We start from the raw sequence: 19,823 nt of genomic DNA, 5'->3' as shown, positions 1-19,823 counted from the left end.
ACCTAGCAGTATTTAAGAATTCTACGAAAACTTTAGAAGCAGACCACAATGATTTTTATATTTTACAAGAACAAGCTGGATTTTTTTTTTTTTTTTTTTTTTTTTTAGACAGAGCCTCAAGCTTTCCCCCTGGGTAGAGTGCTGTGGCATCACAGCTCACAGCAACCTCCAACTCCTGGGCTCAAGCGAGTCTCCTGCCTCCACCTCCCAAGTAGCTGGGACCACAGGTGCCTGCCACAGCGCCCAGCTATTTTTTGCTTGCAGCCACCATTGTTGTTTGGCGGGCCGGGCTGGTTTTGAACCCACCACCTTAGGTGTATGTGGCTGGTGCCTTAGCCACTTGAGCCACAGGCGCCGAGCCAGAACAAGTTGGATTTTTAAGCTGGCTACTTCAGATATAATTACATCAGAGTAAAAAATGTGACTTACGGCATATACAACAAAACTAGAGTATGTTTATATAGTCACAATGTCCTAGACAACAGTGTACATCATTGACCTGAGAGAGAAGCAAAACAAAATCTCTGAATACTAATTTCTTTTTATCAAAAAAAAAAGGAGAGAGTGGGCAGCGCTGTGGCTCGGTGAGGAGGGCGCCAGCTCCCTATACTGAGGGTGGCGAATTCGAACCTGGCCTGGGCGAAACTGCAACAACAAAAAAATAGCCGTGCGTTGTGTTGGGCGCCTGTAGTCCCAGCTACTCAGGAGGCTGAGGCAAGAGAATTGCCTAAGTCCAAGAGCTGGAGGTTGCTGTGAACTGTGATGTTACGGCACTCTGCCAAGGGTGACAAAATAAGACTCCTGTCTCTTAAAAAAAAAAGGAGAGAGGATAGTATCTGTCTTACAGGGTTACCATAGGATTCAAAGGCTGGGAACCAACACAATGCGCAGATACACACAGTGAAAGTCTCTTCTCTTCACCGGTTTTATTTGTTAGAAAACCCCTTTTAGGAAATGGTCTCGCAAAATCCCTCTAGACTGAACACACGCTAGCCTGTTCTCTAAGCATACGTACAGTACCATTATGGCAGGAGAGCTAGGCAAAAGCAACTCTTAGAACTCCACTCCTCAACTATTGTTGCCACATTTTTTCCCTAAGTAACTCCCAAACTGTAAGGTCTCATCTAGAGTTCCTTTTATTGAGTCCAGCCACTCTGTGTACAAAGCATCCAAGAGGCAAAAAACCACTGCCTTCCAGCCTGTAAAAGGTAACAGAAATTTCCATGCAATGCCACAGTGGACCTCCTTTCTCCCATTCCAGAAATACAAAAAGCAAGACCAGGTAGGCAGAATAATTTACAGACACTATCCTCATCACACTGCATATGTTTTCAGAAGTGATTCATGAATTACAGCAAATGCCAAATCTGCAAAAAGCCCCTGTCATATTCACCACTTTTTTAGCACAGCTATCACCTACAAAAGGAATACTTCTAAGTAAAAGTCTGACTGTTGATGATATAGTTCAGACTTAAAACAGAACAAAAAAACTTCTCAATAACGTTTAATTTCTTTCTCTGAAGTGATCTGCCTACCATAATGCAACACAAAATCCCCTCTGAACAAAATGGCATCACAGCAGCCTGGTGGAAAAGCATGTGCTAATAACTTTCCCAAAAAGTGCTGCAAACTCCCATCAAAACCACCCACACCTGGGCCCCTGCAGTCCCAGCTACTCAGGAGGCTGGGGCAAGAGGATGGCTTGAGCCCAAGAATTCAAGTCTAACCTGGGTAAACTCCATCTTTCTCTCTCTCTCTCTCTCTTTTTTTTTTTTAAGTGAGACAGAGCCTCACTTTGTCATCACAGCTTACAGCAACCTCAAATTTTGGGGCTCAAGCAATCCCCTTGCCTCAGACTCCCAAGTACTGGAACTACAGGTGCCCGCCATAATTCCTGGCTATTTTTAGAAATGGAGGCTCACTCTTGCTCAGGCTTGTCTCAAATTCCTGAGCTCAGGCAATCCACCTGCCTTGGCCTCCTAGAGTACTGGTATTACAAGAGTAAGCCACCACACCTGGGATCCTCATCGCTTTTAAAAAAAAAATAAACAAAAACACCAACCACCCATACTCTCTTATCTGATTCCCATCTATGATGACTAAGGGCACAAATGTTTTTATTTTTTTTGAGACAGAGCCTCAAGCTGTCGCCCTGGGTAGAGTGCCCTAGCGTCACAGCTCACAGCAACCAACTCCTGGGCTTAAGCGATTCTCTTGCCTCAGCCTCTCAAGTAGCTGGGACTACAGGTGCTTATCACAACACCAGGCTATAGTTCTCATTCTTGTTTGGCAGACTCAGGCTGGATTCCAACCTGCCAGCTCTGGTGTATGTGGCTGGTGCTGAGCCAAGGGGGCAAATTTTTAAGGTAACAGTTCATAGTCAAGAACTTGACCTATGCAAGAACCAATGTTCAGCAACTACAAACAAATGAAACCCATCATTCCCAAAACTCACCAACTGAGTAGACCTTGCAAAAATACTATTGACCTCCTTTATGAAAAATAAGAGTAAAAATAAACACACACACTGCCAAAAATCAGAAGGTGAAAAGAAAAAGAAAGAAAGAAAAAAGATCAGAAGGTAAAAAAGTACCCTACCTATCAACTCCCTCCTCTAAAGTAACTAACACTGCAACAGCCTCCTGTGGATAGTCCTGTGTCCAGGTGTACACAAAGCACACACAAATAACCTTTGCGTCACATTAAAAATGTCAATATCTACTGACTATCACAGATGTCCTTAAGAGACTGGAAAGGTACAACAAATTTCACTAATAATACTTTCACTGTGCTCAGAGAAGTTTTCAGCATGTTTATAGTCCTAACTGTGACATAATAGACAAGGGACTGCTTAGATCACTGCTGTTTTCCTTCATTCCTATCTGGCTCTCCTTTGGTTATACCCAGTTCTTGTGTTATCACTAGCTACCATCCATGAGCCCCTACCACATGCCCAGTCCCCACGGTAACCTCCCACTCTCCCTTCTCTAGCTGTAATTCTCTAATTCATGCATCCAGTCCAGACTTCATCCTTGTAATCAAGATGTGTATATCCAAACACTTACTGATACCTCCACTTAACAGTTTCACAGATCTCAAACTTAGCCCGTCCAAAGGGAAATCACAATCTCTCCTCCTCCCAGCCAACTCATTCCACATCCCTACCATTTACCAGTTGGTTTGGGTAAAACATCTGGGAATTGTCCTAAATTTCTCCTTCCTTTGGAACATTTTTCCAATCTGTAAGGAATCCTATCAGTTCTACCCTCTGCTGCCACCCTAATCCAAGTTGCAGACTTGTCTTGCCCAGACCATGGCAAATCTCTTAACTAATCTCCCTATTTCCAATTCTGCTCCCTATACCAACAATGAAATTTTTAAATCTAAATCAGCTCTTGTCATGGCTTGCTCAAATTCCTCAGTTGAACAAATAAAATAAAATAAAAATTCCTCAGTTGCTTCCCATCATACTTAAGAGGAGGGTCCTTAAACTTTTTAAAAAGGGGCCAGTTCACTGTCCCTCAGACCGTTGGAGGGCCAGACTGCGGGCTCCGGGACAAGTTGGCTACTACTAAGCAGGACAGGCAGTGGCGACAAAAACACCCAGCGAGATGGATAAATGTCATAGGTGGGCCGCATGTGGCCCACTGGCCGTAGTCTGAGGACACCTGCTTAAGAGCCTACCTGATCTGATCTCTGGCTACATTGTACAAACCTTCCCTCCCACAGTTTTCCTTTCTCACCAGGCAGAGTATGCCTAGCATCACTGTTACATTCTCACCTTAGGCCCTGTGAATCAGATCTACTTTGAAAATAGTTGCACACCAGGCGGCGCCTATGGCTCAAAAAGTAGGACACCAGCCCCATATACCAGGGGTGACAGGGCCCAGCCCTGGCCAAAACTGAAAAAAAAAAAAACAAAATACATATATAGTTGACCACCCCCTACACTGACCATCTCCTTGCATTAACCTAATTTTCATAGACCAGACACAGACCACATGGACCTTTCAATGCAGCAGGCCTAGTTCCTTATGCTGACCACCTCCTTATGTTAAAAAGTTTGTTCCAGTCCCTTGGGTGGTTCTTACAGAGGTGATACTGTACTTCCCTTGAATCTTCGTGTGGTTTGCTCCCTTCATTTTTCTTCAGGTCTCTGCTCAAACCTCAGCTACTCAGTAAAGCCTTGTTTGAACTCTCCAATCTCTGTTAATACTCTTCATATCCTTTCTAGAATTGTCAACACCAGACATCACTGCAACTATCTGCTCATCTGTTCTGCTTCCCTTGCCTGAATACAGATTGAGGGCAGCAACTACATTTTGTTTCTCACTGAATCCCCATTCCCTAGAACAGTGCCTGACTTACAGAAGGCACTCAGGTATCTGAGTAAATTAATGAGCAACACTACAAGGTACGTCCTCTAACTATTTGAAAAAGAGAACAGAGAAAGAACACTGAATTGTAGAGAAAGATAACTTACCTGAAACCAGACAGGGAATAAGCAGCCAAACAACTTGTGCCACAGGCATATATGCTAAGAAACAAAATGCAGAAGAAAGCCTTTCTATAGGAAAACACCAGACCACAAGTATTATGGCTCTTTTAGAATTTGTCTAGGTTTTCTGGTTTTACCAGAAGACACTCCCCTAAAAATGGGGGGGAGGGGGAATTACCAGGTCATAGTGAACCTTCTCTTTCTGTTCATCACCACGACGTTTCATCTCTTTGGGTAACCTTAGGTATGTACCATGCGCCTCTTCAACTGAAAGATATCCACCTTTTTTGTATTCCCCACAAAATAAGGGCTGAACAACACTCAGTAGACATTCCACAAATATTTGTTAATTAGTGACTTTGAGAACCCTCTAATGAGACTCTCTGCTCCACCAACAAGTAGGCCCACCCAAGGGACTTTGGTTGCAAACCACAATGGAGTAACTGCATCTAGACTTATCTTGCCAAGACCCTCAGCCCCCAACAACTAGAAAAATGGACAAAATAGGCCAGGCGAGGTGGCTCACGCCTGTAATCCTAGCACTCTGGGAGGCGGGTGGATTGCCTGAGCAAATGCGAGACACCTAATCTGATCTAAAAAAAAACAAAAGAAAGGAAAAAAAAAAAACTGAGGCAAGAGAATCACTTGAGCCTAAGAGTTGGAGGTTGCTGTGAGTTACGACATCACAGCATTCTGTCCAGGGTGACAGCTTGAGACTCTGTCTCACAGATCTCAAACAGCACATCCAAAGGGAAGTCACAATCTGTCCTCCTCCCAGCAAACTCATTCCACATCTGTCTCAAGAAAAATGGACAAAATATATACGGCAACATCTTTTCTACACTGGACAACAGCCAGCAGAGAACTGCAATCCCTAAGAGAAAAAAACAGACAAGAAAAGCCCTACAATTTTACCAGATTTTTGCCTGGAGGCAAAAGGAGGATCCTAAGCACACCCGGGTAGTCTCGTCAAGTCTAGAAGACCAACTAAGAGTTTGGAAAAGCTGGGGAGTTTGGCAATTACAGATAAGAGGGAGTTTCATGGAGGAGAAGCTAGCACAGAGGCCCCCATAAGTCTGATATTTAGTAAGTTATGTAAAAATATGGTAAAAATGTATGAGAGCACACAAAGAATGACCCAAAAATTGTAAGCAAAGTGAGCTCCAGGGTTCACATCGGGCTGGGAGACATTTGTGTTCTGAATAGATAGAGTAGAATCCTTGTGGGGCATCCAATTCTTCAATGGAAATTTTATTTTATTTTTTTGAGACAGTCTCACTATGTCACCCTCAGTAGAGTGCTGTAGCGTCACAGCTCACAGCAACCTCAAACTCTTGGGCATAACCGATTCTCTTGCCTCAACTTCCCAAGTAGCTGGGACTACAGGTGTCCACCATAACACCCGGCTATTTTTTGTCGCAGTTGTCATCGTTTGGCTGGCCCGGGCCAGGGTCAAACCCATTAGCCTGGGTGGTAACCACTGTGCTACGGGCGCTGAGCCTTCAATGGAAATTTTAGAGCCATCATGCCTTAGTAATGGGGTATAACAAGCATGTAACTTACCTCAGCGCCTGTAGCTCAACGGCTAAGGTGTCAGCCACATATACTGGGGCTGACAGGTTCAAACCCAGCCAGGGCCTGCCAAACAACAATGAAAACTACAACAACCAAAACAAATAGCCAGGCATTGTGGTGGGCACCTGTAGTCACAGCTACTCGGGAGGCTGAGGCAAGAGAATCGCTTAAGCCTAGGAGTTTGAGGTTGCTGTGAGCAGTGATGCCAAAGTACTCTACTGAGGGTGACATAATGAAACTCTGTCTCAAAAAAAAAAAAAAAACAGCATGTAACCTGGGCAGTGCAGATAGCTCAGTGGGCAGGGTGCCAACCAACCGCATGCACCAGAGCTGGCAGGTTTTAGCCCCACCTGGGCCAGACAGATAATGGTGACAGCTGCAACAACAGCAGCAGCAAAAAAAAAAGATGGCTGGGTGGCACCTGTGGCTCAGTGAGTAGGGTACCGGCACCATATACAGGTGGCAGGTTAGACCCCGGTCCCGGCCAAACTGCAACAACAACAACAACAAAAATAGCCAGGCATTGTGGCGGGCACCTACAGCCCCAGCTACTTGCGAGGCTGAGGCAGGAAAATCGCCTAAGCCCAGGAGTTTGAGGTTGCTGTGAGCTGTAATGTCACAGCACTCTACTGAGGGTGACAGGGTGAGACTGTCTCAAAAGGAAAGAAAAAAAAAAAAGCATGTAACTTAACTTGCCAATACAAAGTCCAAGACTCTTCAAAGCAATGGTTTTTATGTCAGGAACACTTTAACCCCCAAGGGACATTTGGCATTTAACAGACAGAGACTCAACAAATGTCATTAATATTATACACATGACTGGGAATTTTAGTGAAGTGAACATGATTACAAAGTAAGGAAAAAATAAAGATTCAGTAGCAAATCAAACTCAATGATAATACTCTATGATCAAATGAGGATTATCACAAGAATGCAGAGCTAGTTCAACAAATCACCAGACTACAAAAGAAATAACATGATCAACTCAGTAATTCTAATGATGACAAAAACTCTCAGCAAGCTAAAAATAGAAAAAAACTTCCTCAACTTGCTAAAAGATAGCTGCAAAAACAAGCAAACAAAAATACCTATGGCTAACACCATATTAACCTGTGAAACACTTCATGTATTTCCCCTAAAACAAGAAAGGAACAAAGAAAGGATGTCCACTCTAGAAACTCCTATTCAACATCATAGTAGGGATCCTAGCCAGTCCAGGAAAGCAATAAAAAGAAAACAAAGTACCTAGACTAAAAACAAAGAAATCAAACTGCCCTTATTTGCTAATCACATTATTGTCTATGTGCGTAAAAAAATCCAAAGAATCTACAAAAAGGCTTCTAGAACCATTAGTGAGTTTAGCAAGGTTGCAGGGTACAAAGTCAGCATACAATATTCAATCACAGGCCAGATACAGGGGCTCACGCCTGTAATCCTAGCACTCTGGGAGACCAAGGCAGGTGGATCACCTGAACTGACAGGTTCAAGACCAGCCTGAGCCAGAATGACACTCCGTCTCTAAAAATAGCCAGGTGTTATGGCAGGCACCTGTAGTCCCAGCTACTTGGGAGGCGGAGGCAAGAAAATCACTTGAGCCCACGAGTTTGAGGTTGTTGTGAGCTGCAACACCATTGTACTCTACCCAGGGTGACCAACTGGAAATTGAAACTTTAAAAGTTTCATTCGCAATAGCACCAAAAGACATAAAATACATATAAGGATTATAAAAAAGGACAGTGTCTATGGCTCAGTGGGTAGGGCACTGGCCCCATATACAGAGGGTGGCGAGTTCGGACCCAGCCCTGGCCAAACTGCAACAATAAATAGTCAGGCATTGTGGCAGACGCCTGTAGTCCCAACTACTCGGGAGGCTGAGGCATGAGAATTGCCTAAGCCCAAGAGCTGGAGGTTGCTGTGAACTGTGATGTCACGGCACTCTACAAAGGGTGACAAAGTAAGGACTCTGTTTCTAAAAACAGAAAATAAAGATTACAAGATACATGCAAGAACTAATTGCTAAAAACGACAATGCAATAATGAAAAATCAAAATCTGGGGCGTTGCCTGTGGCTCAGTGGGTAAGGCACTGGCCCCATATACTGAGAGTGGTGGGTTCAAATTCAGCCCCAGCCAAACTGCAATAAAAAATAGCTGTGTGTTGTGGCAGGCACCTGTACTTCCAGCTACTTGAGAGGATGAGGCAAGAGAATCACCAAAGCCCAAGAGTTAGAGGTTGTTGTGAGCTGTGATGCCATGGCACTCTACTGAGGGCGACAAAATGAGACTCTGTTTCTAAAAAAAAAAAAAAAAGTCAACTGTTCTCTGATTTACACATTCAACACAATCCAAATCAAAAATCCTAACAGGAGGCAGCACCTGTGGCTCAGTGAGTAGAGCACCAGCCCCATATACCAAGAGTGGTGGGTTCAAATCCAGCCCCAGCCAAACTAAAACAAAAAATAGCCAGGCATTGCAGTGGGCACCTATAGTCCCAGCTACTCAGGAGGCTAAGTCAAGAGAATCGCCTACACCCAGGAGCTGGAGGTTGCTGTGAGCTGTGACACCACAGCACTCTACCAAAGGTGACAAAGTGACACCGTGTCTCTTAAATTAAAAAAAAGAAAACCTAACAGGATTTGTATGTATCAACAAGATGATTCTAAACTAGGCGTGGAAAGGCAAAGCAACTAGAGTCCACAAACAATTCTAAAAAATAATACAAAAAGGGAACTCTCACTACCTTACTTACTGTAAGGTTACAGTAATCAACAGTGTGGTAATGAAGAAATGAAAAACTGGGTTCAGCACCTGTAGCTCAGCGGCTATGGTACCAGCCATGTACACAGGAGCCGGTGGGTTTGAACCCAGCCAGGGCCTGCCAAACAACAATGACAGCTACAACAAAAAATAGCCGGGCATTGGGGTGGGCACCTGTAGTCCCAGCTACTTGGGAGGCTGAGGCAAGAGAATCACTTAGGCCCAAGAGTTGGAGATTGCTGTGAGCTGTGATACCACAGCACTCTACCCAGCAACATAATGAAACTCTGTCTCAAAAAAAGACCAGATCAATAAAGCAAAACAAACTAGACAAAGCTCCACATATACACAATCAATCAACTTTCAACAAATGTACAAAGGTAATTCAAGTGAGAAAGGAAAGCCTTTTGAACAAATGTTGCTGCGACAAATGCAAATCCACATGTAAAAAAATAATCCACACCTTGAACCACTTAAGAAAATTAGCTCAAAGTAGATCACAAACCCAACTGTAAAATTTTAAACTATTTCTAGGAGAAAATATAAGGGAAAGTCTTGAGCTCTTCAATTGGGCCAAGATTGCTAAGATATTACACCAAAAACATGATCCACAAAGAAAAAAAGCAATAAACTGGATCATAAAAATTAAGAACTTAAGCTCACCAAAAGACTTTTTTTTTTTTTTTTTGTAGTTTTTGGCCAGGGCTGGGTTTGAACCCGCCACCTCCAGCATATGGGGCCAGTGCCCTGCTCCTTTGAGCCACAGGCGCCACTCACCAAAAGACATTATTAAGAGAATTTTAAAAAGGCATAGAATACAAGAAAATATTTGCAAATCATAATCACATACCTGATTCTCTACAGTATATAAAAACAACTCAGTTTTTTCAAATGAGCAAAAAGATTTTGAACAGACACATCACCAGAGAACTATTTAATCACATGAAAAGATGCTTAACATCACTGGTCAGTGGACAAATAAAATTAAAAAAAGGCTACATTCCATATGATTCCATGTATATGACATTCCTGAAAACACAAAATAAAACATGGGAACAACAAAACAGATCAGCAGTTTCCAGGGTCTAGGGGTAGAGAATGGGTTGACTATAAACAGGCCCAAGAGAATTCTGGGGGATGAATGGGATCAGCACCTGTAGTTCAAGCAGCTAAGGCGCCAGCCACATACACCAGAGCTGGCAGGCTCAAATCCAGCCCAGGCCTGTCAAACAACAATAACTACAACCAAAGAAAAATAGCCAGGCACTGTGGCAGGCACCTATAGTCCCAGCTACTGGGGAGGCTCAGGCACGAGAATTGCTTAAACCCAGGAGTTTGAGGTTGCTGGAAGCTGTGATGTCACAGAACTCTACCGAGGGTGACATAGTGAGATACTGTCTCAAAAAAAATAAAAATAAAAATAAAACCAACTGGACACTCATAGCTCAGTCCTTAGGGCACCAACCACATGCTCCAGGGCCAGTGGGTTCAAACGTGGCCTGGGCCTGCTAAACAACAAAATAGCCGGGCGTTATGGCAGGCGCCTGTAGTCCCAGCTACTAGGGAGGTTGAGGCAAGAGACTCACTTGAGCCAAAGGGATTGAGGTTGCTGTGAGCTCTGATGACTCCTCGGCACTCTACCCAGGGTAGAGTGAGACTGTCTCAATAAAAAATAAAATAAAATAAAAAATAAATCAACGATGAAAGATATTTCGGAATAGAGAGAATTAAACAGGCACTAAAGAATATTACAGAATTAACGTTAATCTTAGGTATGAATACTGTAACTGTATTTGGTTATACAGAACAAGGGCGTGTAAAAGGACAGATGGAAATATTTCTGGCATTGTGGACCACAGATACTCTGTCATAACTACTTAACTCTGCCACTGTAGTGCCAAAGCAGCCAAAGAAGAGCCTGTAAAATAACGTAAATGGTAAACACCTCACCCCAAATAAATCCATATCATACAAACACACCTTCCCCAGGCACTGAAGACCGCTCTGGAGAGGTAAAAAGAAAAAGCACACCACTGCCTCACACAAATACTCATACGACCACGGTGCTGATCCATCCTCCCAGCAAGGACTGACATCAATGCACTATCTATTCATCTCTTGCATATTACGTCCCAATCAACTCGTAGGTGGACTAGGAGGACTAGACAACTATAAATTCAAGGACATTCACAAGAAACAAACTTCCTCCCATTAACAACTTAGTCCTCTCTCTCCATTCACGGTGGTGGAGAAGAAGGCACCATTTTCAAATGATTACTTGTCCTCATCACTAATAACTACGTCTATCCAAGTGCACTTAGATGTTAACTTTAAAAGAAAGGAACATCAAAAAGTCCAAGTTTGTTCATCTAGCTCTTCAGAGACATCTAAATCTGTTAGAAAAATCAAATATAATTTTTAAAAGTTTGCTATACTGGCTAAGGCACCAGCCACATACGCTGGAGCTGGCGGATTTGAACCCAGCCCAGGCCTGCCAAAGAACAATGACAACTACAACAAAAATAGCCAGGCATTGTGGCGGGCACCTATAGTCCCAGCTACTTGGGAGGCTAAGGCCAGAGAATTGCTTAAAAGCACAAGAGTCTGAGGTTGCTGTGAGCTATGATGCTATAGCACTCTACCTAGGGTGACATAGTGAGACTCTGTTACAAAAAAAAAAAAAAAAAATTGCCATAGAAATGATAAATGTGCTCAGAGCCTGTGGCTCAAGTGGCTAAGGCGCCAGCCACATACACCTGAGCTGGCAGGTTCGAATCCAGCCCGGGCCCACTAAACAACAATGACGGCTACAACCAAAAAACAGCCGGGCATTGTGGCGGGTGCCTGTAGTCCCAGGTATTTGAGAGGTAGAGGCAAGAGAATCACTTGAACCCAGGAGTTGGAGGTTGCTGTGAGCTGTGATGCCACAGCACTCTACCCAGGGTGACAGCTTGAGGCTCTGTCTCAATAACAAAAAAAGAAATGATAAATGCCTGAGGTGATGTAATACCCCAATTACCCTGATTTGATTAATACACTGTATGCTTCTATCAAAACATCACACGCACCCTGTAAATAATATATACAACTATAATGTACCCATAACTTTAAAAGTAAATAAAAAATAAAAAGAAAAGTTTACTGTAATTTCTTTATAAGAAACCTAATGGAAAGATGGAATTCAATACACAGAAACATCCTCAACAATTAAACATTTCTAGACTGTATCTATTCCATTTCGCAGTTTAGTATTCTTTTTTTCTTTTGAGACAGAGTCTCACTATGTCACTCTCAGAAGAGTGCCATGCCATCACAGCTCACAGCAACCTAAAACTCGTGGTCTTAAGCGATTCTCTTGCCTCAGCCTCCCAAATAGCTGGACTACAGGCACCCATCACAATGCCCAGCTGTTTTGTTTTCTTTCTGTAGTTGTCTGTTTCTGTTGTTGTTTAGCAGGCCCAGGCCGGGTTTGAATCCACCAGCCCCAGTGCATGTGGCTGGCACCCTAGCCGCTCAGCTATAGGAGCCCAGCCTGGTACTGTACGTATTCTAAACTGAGATGGTACACTGATTTATATCACTGCTTCCTTCCGTAAATGGTGGCATCTACAAAGAGGGACTGGAAAGGGAAGTGAGTGATTTGCTCAAATCTCAATATTACACTTACCCGGTGTTAACAGCCAGTCCAGTTCTATTGTAAGTGTGAGAAAAACAGTCATAATCCATACTTGTTATTTTTCAAGACAAAGGTAAACTAAGGGAAAAAGTTGGAACTAACTCCAATATCCTATTCAAAGTACTGAAAACACCCCACCTTCCACTGTTTCCTACACACTACAATCACAGAGCTGTTCCCTAGCAAGCCCCTCTGCAAGAAGATATAATCGCATTGTTTCTATTATCCTTCACTTCTTCTGGCACCTTTAAAAAATGCATTTGGATAAGACAAGGGTCAGGACCCCTACTTGATGAAAAAAATAACTAAACCACTATACTCAATGAAGCATTAGACTTCGGGGAACACTTTCTTTTAAGCCATGTACAAAAGTACTAAAATTGTCATTACATCTACCAGGAAACAGCCACCTACATAACGTTAGGTGGTGTAGAAAGCACCCCCCCTAGTTTCATTTATTCCTAAGAACACTGCAAAGTATATTACTAACCCTCATAGAGTAGTAAACTGAAGCTAAGAGGCTAAGGCTCAGACACAACTAATGAATGAAAATGTGGAGATTTGAACTCAAATTTACCTAGCTCCAAAAGAGTATACTTTCTTCTCAACTGTGCTACCTCCCAATTTCACAATTTTGGAATGGGCAGAGTTGTGAATGGATTTGTCCAGCAATCTTCATGACTTCACTAAAAAGAGGGAGATTGGACTTCTCAATTAGAATCTCATTTTGAAACCCATGGAGCACTATTTAAACCCCATTTCTTTTCAAGAAGTAATCAACAAATAAAAAGAAGGGTTAGACATCCTTTTAAAGAAAATATCATCACAGATCTGCAGGTGAATTGTCACTTTGGGCAAGTCCCAGAGTTAGCAACTCCCTCCTATGTGCACTACCACTAACTAGTAGAAAGCATTCCACCCAATTCAAACTGGATGCCCGCACCAAAGCTAAGTCAAATAAGGCTCATCACACCTCTCAAGGAATTAAAAGACTAGAGGAGTCCAATCATACATATGTACAAATGTACCAAATTATCATTACATCTACCAGGCAATGTGTACAGTTACCACTTAATCAGAGAAATAAGAAGTGAAAAAAATCCTAAAACAAAAGTTATGTGCAGGATAACATGCTATCACAGCCCAGAGAAGGAAAACAACTTGTGTACTTGTCTCCTTATGTACTAAGTAGCATTTGTTTACATTATGTTCCTCCCTGACAACCCTTTCCAATCTCTGTCAACCTCCCTCCCCACAATCCCACATACAACCAGAAAAGGAAGCTATAGAACAAGTATTGTCAGTCCCAAAAGCGACTTTGTAGTTTAAAAGCACAATGCTTATGCCTTAAGAAAATTTGTCTTTGGCTTCCTCAGGCAACAAAAGTTGGTTTTAGAGCAAAGTGACCCCAACCAAACCAGAAAACCCCAGGAACACTTCTCTATATTACTCTCTTAGCATGAAAAACTGATCTCGTGATATACAGTTATTTCCCAAATTTTTCTTTTTAATATGACAAAGGGATACAATAACTGAAATTAAATGACACGCTGATAACTTTGTTCCACTACAAAAGACAATTAAACTAATTCTACCTGAGGAATTTAAATAGAATTATTCTTATATTATAAGCCAAACTAACCAAATTCTGTGGAGTCAGTGAACCCAAAACCTAACAAGGCTTGCACCTGACACAGTGCTCCAATCTCCACCGTCCAAGAAGGAATAGGAGATCAGTAACACTGATTTATCTCAATTGATCATAACTTCTTTACAAACTTGCAAACAATGACCTTTCAAGAACTGCAGCATTTGTCTTGATGTGGGCAATCCAATGGTTTAGAAAGCCTGAATAAGCTGCTGCTTCTAAAAATAAAACGGTGTGGAGGGGGGGAAACCTGGGGGGTCGCACTCTGCGTTTTGCTTTATACTTGCCTGGAGCAATAAACTCTCAAAATAACTTCAGTAGGGAGTGTAATAGCAAAGAATGAACACCAAAATATTGCTCAATCCAACTTTCATTGTGAATTCCTGAGTTCACAGTAGGATCTAGAAACTTAAACGTGACTGAATCATTTTGCTGTCAGAACTAGTATTTCCAAAACAAAACAAACTTGTCTACTCCCTTTCTTGATTAAAAAATCAAGGAGGTCCCCATTTTTTATAATTTACATACTGGTTGGCTTTGCAAAGGAGGAGCAGGGAGTCATATTTACAAAAATAAAAGATAAAAATGTTTTGTGTGGTCTCAAAGTGTAGCTCCAAGTTGAGCCTGCTCGCTGCCAGTCTCCCAGAGCGCGTGCAGACCGCACGGGTCCCGCCGGCAGCCGGCCTCCGACCCGCGGGGGTCAGGCGAGCCGCGCCCGGGAGCAGGCGAGGAGAGGGCCCCGCAGGCGGGCGCGGCCCGACGTGTTTACCGCCGGCGTCGGCCCGGGGGAACCGCTCCCTCGCGCCCGCAGCACTTGTTCCAGGCGGCTGACTCCGGCCCCCCAGCGCGACCCGCAGAGCTGCCCGGCGCTCGCGGGGGCTACTGCGGCTGCCGCCCCCAGAAGAAGACTAAGCCAGCCTCGGCGGCGCCGACCGCGGGAGCCCGGAGCGGGGGTCCAAGGACCGAGGGGGCGGGGGCGGCCCCCAAGACGGGCTGCGGGGAGTGAGAGGCGCGCCGCGGCCGGGGACAGACAATGCGGGACCGGGGGGATGCGGAGGAGGGGTGGCCAGAGCCGGCCGCCCGGCCGCCCCGCCACCCGAGCACCGTCGTCCGCCCCTCTCCGCCCCCCTCCACCCCCAGCAGCCCCGCTCCTCCCTTTGTGCCTCGCCACCGAGCAGCGGCAGCAGGGGGAGGGGCCCGCGCCCCTCTCCGCTACCCTTTCTCAAACCACAAAACTTCCCTCAACTCCGCCAACTGAGTTGCGCTCTTACCTAGCGGCTCCCGGGGCTCCCCCGCGGGCCGAGCCGGAACAGCTCCACACCTTCGCCGCGGAGAAAGACAATAGGCGGCCGTTCCCCCGGCGGCGGCGGCTAAAGCGGCTGCGGCCCAGGATAGGAGCGGGCACCACGGTCTCGGTGGAGCCCAGGAGCTTCCCGGCGGCTGCTCGGCCCCGCGCTAGCCCTGCACACAGCCCTAGCGCACCCGCGCATGCGCCACACACCGCGCGAGGAGGGGCGGAGTGCCCAGAGAAGGCGGTAACGCCTACGAGTCCTCCCGTGAGTAACCAGGAGCCAAAGACCACGAGCTGGGATTGCATGTCAGAGCTGCCCGTCATGCTCCGTGCGACCAATAGAAAGGTTCTTGGGCGGTGCGCGTAAGTTGCTAAGGGAGGCTGAGGTTGACCGCCACTGCTGCGCCGCGGCAAAGTGATCAAAGTGGGGTGGCTGGTGGTAGAGGCTTTAGGGAATGCCCACCAGTTGTCTTCACTCTGCCGAATCTCAAGAAACCGCCCTTCCTCTGTGTGCCCTGTGCTTACCTGAGCTGTAGCACTTAACCACACACACTGAAATGGCTTATTTCTCCCAGTTCAAATCAGGAAGTGCAGTTTAGCAGTGTCCAAAGCTTTGGAAAGTCATTGCTGTGTGTTCAGCAAGTGTTGACGGATGAATGCATGATGGCGCTATGGCAATGTCAGAATTTTGACAGTGCCTGCCGAGAACTTTCGGTTCACTTTCCTCACAAAATCTTTCAGTGTTTGTGTTGCAAAGGACCTCAGAAATCATCTGGTGGCTTTGAGAAACAAATGTGGTCCGTATACCTGTGGCGGCCTGGGAGATCATATTAGTTGGTATATAAACGTCTTTACTTTGATAGTTACGTGTTTACGTTAACGTGTATTAGGGGTGGAAACGCCTGTCAAACCATTGCTTCACTGATGTTATTTCTCAGGTCAAGAAGAAAGTTGTAAGAAAAAAAAAGTACTAGAAAAATATTAATAATAGAAACACTTTATAGACAGTTCAAGAACATGCAAAACTGATGATTGAAGTAAAAACAGTGGTACCGGCTCCACGCCTGTAGGTAAGTGGTTAGGGCACCGGCACATATACTAAAGCTGGCAGGTTTGAACCCGGCCCGGGCCTGCTAAACAACAATGACAACTGCAGCCAAAAAATAGCCGGGCATTGTAGCGGGCGCCAGGGTGACAAAGTGAGACTGTCTCAAAAAACAAACAGAAAACAAAGCAGTGCTTACGGCGCCAGCCGCACACACCAAGGGTGGTGGGTTCGAACCCGGCCTGGGCCAGCTAAAACAACGATAACAACTGCAACAAAAAAAAATAGCCTGGCATTGTGGCCGGATGCCTGTAGCCCTGGCTACTTGGGATGCTGAGGCAAGAGAATCGCTTGAGCCCAAGAGTTTGAGGTTGCTGTAAGCTGTGACGCCATGGCACTCTACCAAGGGTGACATAGTGAGACTCTGTCTCAAAAAAACGAAGAAAAAACAAAACAAAACAGTGGTACCTAGAAGGAGGAGGTTATTTTCTGGAATGAGCAGGAGGGAAGCCTCTGTGGTGCCCGTTCTATACTTTGCTCTGAGCAGTGGATGACAAAGGTATTCTTGTATACATCTGATAAAACTAGCTGTATACTTAAATTACTTCACCTTACACATTTTAAACACATTAATGTCAGTTGTTTAAATCCAGGTACAGGATACGGCCAAAAACAATGCAAAGATACAAATGACTGACATTTTGGAAACCCTGATCCAGGCAAGCTCTTTCCCAGCTAAAGAATATCTGAGAGAGGGTATCGTGAGTATCTGGTGTGTGTTCCAGGTACTTCCATTGTTGAATAGCTCTAAATCTTTGAAATGCTCCTAGCTGGGTGCAGTGGCTCACACCTGTAACCTTAGCACTCTGAGAGGCCGAAGTGGGTGGATTGCTTGAGTTCACGAGTTCAAGACCAGCCTGAGCAAAAGTGAGACCCCCTATCTCTACTAAAAATAGAAAAACTGAGGCAAGAGGATCCTTTGAACCCAAGAGTTGGACGTTGCTGTGAGCTATGACGCCACCACACTCTATCCAGGTTGACAGCTTGAAACTGTCTCAAAAAAAAAAGAAAAATAAATGCTCTTTGTATAGAGCTGAAATTTGCTTTTCTGTCAGTCAACCTGGTGCTCACATACATTTTCTTAGTTCCCCCTTACAGAATGATTTTTTTAAAAGGCTAAACATGCCCAGTTCTCCATGTGAAATTATTTCCATATCACCTTATCCTCATGCTCACCCTCTTCCACACTCAACTCTAATCTATCCTTGTCAATATTTAAAAGCTGGCATGGAGACAAGAGATGCCTGCCTGGGTCCTAAACCTGACTCTGCCACAAAGGAGCCCACCATGACCAGGTTACTCCTCGAAGAACCTCACTCTCTAACACAAGAGCACTAACCCAAAAAATTATATGGACCCCAAACGTTTGGTAATCCCATAGTTTTCTCTTAAAACTTGGCCAGTCTGTTTCAGAGGTAGCAGTAAATGTTACCCTGTCATCTTCCAGTGACTTCCAGTGACTTCTGACAACACTGTTCCCACCTAGGCAGCATTTACACTTTGCCAGTGGGGCTGCTGGAAGTGTCAAGAGTTCAGCACTTTTCAAATTTATTATGCACACCTGGGAAATGTTTTATTTGCGACAAGATCTTTCTTTGTTGCCCAGGCTAGAATGCAGTTGTATCATCTCAGCTCCCTGTAACCTCAAGCTCCTGGACTCAATCAATCCTCCCACCTCGGCCACCCAAAGAGCGAGGACTACTGCTCTGTGCTACCATACTCTGCTACCTTTTCTATTTTTAGTAGAGATGGGGTCTTGCTCTTATTCAGACTGGTCTCAAACTCCTGGTCTCAAGCAGTCCTCCTGCCTCAGCCTCCCGAAGTGCTAGGATTACAAGCATGAGCCACTGTGCATAGGCCCGTCTGGAAAAAAAAATTTTTTTTGAGACAGAGTCTCACTTTGTCACCCTCAGTAGAGTACTGTGCTGTCACAGCTCACAGCAACCTCAGACTTTTGGGATCAAGTGGTATCTCGCCTTAGCCTCCTAAGTAGCTGGGACTCCAAGCACCCACCACAATGCCCAGCTATTTTTAGAGACAAGGTCTCCCTCTGGCTCTGGCTGGTCTCCAGCCTGTGAGTTCAGGCAATCCACCCTCCTCGCCTCCCAAGTGCTAGTATCACAGGTGTGAGCCACTGCCCAACCTTCAGTAATACATTTTTATATTACATGTTGAAATTAAAATATTCGGCTAGGGGCAGTGCCTGTGGCTCAAAGGAGTAAGGTCCATATGCTGGAGGTGGCGGGTTCAAACCCAGCCCTGGCCAAAACTGCAAAAAACAATAATAATAATATTTGGCTAAACAAAATATTATTAAAATTAATTTCACCTGGCATCACCCATAGCTCAGTGAGTAGGGCACCGACCACATACACCAAGGTTGTTGGGATGGAGCCTGGCTAAGGCCTGCTAAACAACAATGACAACTGCAACCAAAAAATAGCTGGACATTATGGCAGGTGCCTGTAGTCCCAGCTACTTGGGAGGCTGAGGCAAGAGAATCACTTGAGCCCAAGAGTTTGAGGTTGCTGTGAGCTAGAGCAAGACCCATCTCTAAAAATAGCTGGACATTGTGACAGGTGCCTGTAGTCCCAGCTACTTGGGAGGCTGAGGCAAGAGAATCACGTGAGTCCAAGAGTTTGAGGTTGCTGTGAGCTGTGACAGCACAGTACTCAACCAAGGGCAACATAGTGAGACTCTGTCTCCAAAAAAGAAGAAGAAGAAGAAGAAGAAGAAGAAGAAATGAAAATTCAGCTCCAGACTAAAACTTTACCTGGAGCCAGATTTCGAGCCAGAATCCTCTGTCCTCCCTCATCCTCATCCCCCACTTCAGTTCAGGCTAAACATATGGTAGCGAGGTGAGCTTTCTAAAATGAAAATCTGCTCTCGCTGTTCCCTTACTTTAACATTTTTTGAGATTTCCTTTTTGCCTTACAGAATGAAGGCCATATTTCTTTGCATGGCAGTACCAGTCCTGACCTCCACTGACCTCCCTCAGCTTCATCTCCTCCCCAGTTTCTTACGAGTGCTGATACCCCACATCTTTGAATTTGCTTATCCCTGTTCTGCAAAGGTCCTCTGCTAACTGCCTGTGCACACCCCCTTGTCTCTTGTACCATCCCACTCTTTTTTTTTTTTGAGACAGAACCTCAAGCTATCCCCCTGGGTAGAGTGCCGTGGCATCACAGCTCATAGCAACCTCCAACTCCTGGGCTCAAGCAAGTCTCCTGCCTCAGCCTCCCAAGTAGCTGGGACCACAGGCGCCCGCTGCAAC

General features: G+C 44.8%; 1 protein-coding gene and 1 pseudogene across 1 annotated transcript in view; one reads left to right on the top strand and one right to left on the bottom strand.

Moving 5' to 3' along the window:
* AKAP13 (A-kinase anchoring protein 13) overlaps positions 1-15,642 on the bottom strand; it is a 298,016-nt gene extending 282,374 nt beyond the window's left edge. Inside the window, exon 1 of the mRNA XM_023512618.1 lies at positions 15,425-15,642. The gene's annotated coding sequence lies outside the window, so the exon portion shown is untranslated. The remainder of the gene's footprint in view (positions 1-15,424) is intronic.
* LOC111724982 lies at positions 4,590-4,647 on the top strand (annotated as a pseudogene).
* Positions 15,643-19,823: the final 4,181 nt, after the last annotated feature.

This window comes from Otolemur garnettii, unplaced genomic scaffold (genome assembly GCF_000181295.1).
Source record: "Otolemur garnettii isolate 467f Iridium unplaced genomic scaffold, OtoGar3 scaffold00029, whole genome shotgun sequence".
In the NCBI taxonomy this organism is placed as follows: Eukaryota; Metazoa; Chordata; class Mammalia; order Primates; family Galagidae; genus Otolemur; species Otolemur garnettii.
Note: the sequence above shows the minus strand (reverse complement) of the source record. Positions and strands in the feature narration are given on the sequence as shown.